At 33.8% G+C, this 3207-nt stretch overlaps 1 long non-coding RNA gene across 1 annotated transcript; it reads right to left on the reverse strand.

Moving 5' to 3' along the window:
• Positions 1–428: 428 nt before the first annotated feature.
• Positions 429–1732, reverse strand: LOC143587711 (uncharacterized). The gene is made up of 4 exons (XR_013144951.1): positions 1487–1732; positions 1296–1372; positions 647–744; positions 429–547 (listed from the first exon to the last, which is right to left on the reverse strand). It is a non-coding gene; the product is annotated as an uncharacterized LOC143587711 (long non-coding RNA).
• Positions 1733–3207: the final 1475 nt, after the last annotated feature.

Raw genomic sequence — 3207 nt, forward strand, 5'->3', positions numbered from 1 at the left:
TGAGTGTGTTCGTGACTTCATTTATGTTCGTTTATTAATAGTATAATTGTATAAACAAACGGTTCACGAACATAAATGAACATAAACAAACAAACATAATTCAACATAGATGAATGAACTTAACCGAGTGAACATTAATTATAAGTAAACATTAACTAAAATTTAATAAAGTAGGCTAAATAGCAAGAGGTGATAATTTAATTTCATAAAACTAAGCTAAATTGTCATAGACCTAGATAATTAAACGAATATATGAATAAACGTAAACGAACAAACTTAAACATACATAAACAAGCAAACATAAAGCAACGTAAACGAGCAAACATAAACGAATGAACGTTCGCTGAACGTTTGGTTCGTTTACAGGCCTAGCCTGTGGACTGAAGACAGAAAAAAAACCCTAAACATATTATATTAATAACTATAACTAACAGAAAGAAAGATCACCTGTGACGAGACACGCAGTAAGGCGGACCGAGCCTTTCTCATCTGTTACTGGAATACCCACAGTTTCCACTAGTCGATTATCTTCCAATTTTATCAGCAACTAAAGTGTAAATTAAACAATAAACAATGAACATTTCAGATGCAATATTCGGTTTGATTAAGGTTTAAGGAACATAAATATTATTATATTTTCATTAACCTTGATAGTGCCATCAGTTGCGGTCACCGAACTATGAACCGATGATCGTCCGACCATCCAACCAGCTTCTTGGAGCTCAGTTCTGAATGCCAGGGGCACTTTTACATTTAATAAAAACAAGTACGCATTAGATTCAAAACACACCACCATTAATTAACAGTTATCCAGAATCGTGTACACAAAATTTAGACAGAAATAAGATCTATATATGATTTAATATATAAAATAACGTATATGTACATTCTAAATTATCACATGTCCCGATGCATAAAACCTTCCTACATACAAGAGGCGTGTGCCTGCGAAGCGAACCAGCTTGCGCTATATAGGAGTGTGCACAGGGCTGTTCGGTTTGGTTTTGAGCCCCAACCGAAACCAAAATGTTCAGTTATTGTTGGTTTTCGATTTCGTTTTTCCCTCGGCTATGGTTTGTTATGTCACATGTCAAAACCAAAAACTAAACCAAAATGCTCAGTTACAGGACAACCTTAACCGATCTTATGCCACCCATCATAAGCGAAACCAAATCACAATATTCGGTGGCTTAAGCTAACAATTGGTACTGCTAGTTTCAGTTAATTCTGTCCGGTTACTTCGGTTATGAATTGAATTCCAATCTTATTATTATTATAATTAAAAAAAGACTCACCTTGACTGAAGTCGTGAATATCTTTAACCCTTCGCTTATACAGAAGATGATGCAAACTGTTTACCTCTATACCCTTGCTAAATTAATTAATTCAAACAAATAAAACTTATCAATTCACATAATTCGTGGCTTATAACTAACCATTCATATTGTAACGAATCTCATTAATAATAATAATAATAATAATATACCTGGCCGAAATCAATAGCTAGCTGCTGAAGTTGTTCTTCCGACATGCCCAGAAGCACGTTCGATTCCGGCGGCGGCGTCTTTTTGGTGGTGTTGGTGGTGATGGTGATGGTACGGGAAGACGAGACGATGATGGCACGTGACCTGGCGGCACGTGCGAGTGGTTTTACGGAGCATATAAACTGTAGCAACGCCATTGATAAACCCTGGCCGACCAAACTCAAAACCTCGGCTATCAAGACGATAGCGGGCTTGTCGTTTTGGATTATCATGTTAAACATTTTCATCTTCATCATTGTTTACTTTTTCTATAAACGACCAATTAAAAGTTTTATATACATACAAGGTTTTATTAATGTTCGGGTTAGTACGATAGACATCTAGGTAAAGGGATGGATCAAAGCTTTAATTATGGGTTCAAACCTGATAGGGACGATGATTTATGGATTTTATCTGATACTGATGCATCGGGAGGTCATTACGTAATTTCATATTTATTTATGTATAAACCGTTTTTGTAAAATAAACAAAATAATAAAGTTGTGTGACTTGGTCTTTGAATTCAATGTTTGTCATGTCATCTTTGAATTCAATGTGATTTTTCAACTTTGAATTTAAGTTGTGTGTTTAAACTTGAGGATGCCACATATATTGAGTAAAGTCTTGAATGTGTTTCAACTTTAGGTTTCCAGGGAATACCAAGGTAAGAGCATTCATCATGCAATCCTCATTCTCATCTATATAATTAAATTAGAGTACATATTTATCTATTAAACTAGTTTGATTCCTCCGTGTTACGGGGTTTATTTAGGTTTTTGTTTTTAATCATTTTGTCATTTTATATTTTGTAATTATTTGCTTTATTTTTTAACATAGTTTGTTTTGATTTTATACGTATATATTAGTTTGTTACGTTCATTAACGTTTAACTGAAAAGATTTAACTTTAACCTTTTTGACGCAGCTGACCCGTTGCAATATCGTGTATAAAAACTATCACACAAAATAATCACAAATAAAAAAATTGAAATTCTATAGTTCCAGACCTTCAGTTCCACTGCAACATGCACGACTTTACAAAGTAAAATGATCAAAGTATTGTAAACTAACAAACACGGGAACACACATATATGAACATAAGATCATTTGTATACCACTTATTTTAAGGGAAATCTTGAAAGAAAACAAAATGCAGCTCGTATCAGCCTTGCAAGCAAATAAGATTACTGATCTTCGCCTTCATCCCACTAAAAACACACTCATGTGTCAAATAACCAAAGATATACCAAAAAGAATAATAAGAAACCCCAATTTTAATACCTTGTGAGCATTGAGAGTGGCAATTAATTCATGTCTAGCCCCTGACATAAACTTGAGTTTTGCCTTCATATCATGAACTCTAGTATATACCCTGTGATCAGTGTCATTAAACTAATATTGAATCTCATAGATAAATAAATATTCATATGATAAATCATTTGGCAGACTTAAAAAACCACCAACCTAGCTGAGTGCATAATTCTTAAGCAACAATTTTCCAACCTGCTCGTTTAATGCGGATTCTGAGAATGGCTCAACTAAGATCAAACAAAAGCCCCCAAAGTACCAATGTTGAACAACGTCTTATAATGATACCTTGTCGAATGTCTTAACTTTAGTTTTTAGAAGTGATCTACAAATTTCAGTTATCGTTTCACCACAAAAGTTAATAATAGTCAAACTGT

This window comes from Bidens hawaiensis, unplaced genomic scaffold, assembly GCF_021521415.1.
Source record: "Bidens hawaiensis isolate Kalapana, Puna unplaced genomic scaffold, B.hawaiensis_p1.1 tig00035841_1, whole genome shotgun sequence".
NCBI lineage: Eukaryota > Viridiplantae > Streptophyta > Magnoliopsida > Asterales > Asteraceae > Bidens > Bidens hawaiensis.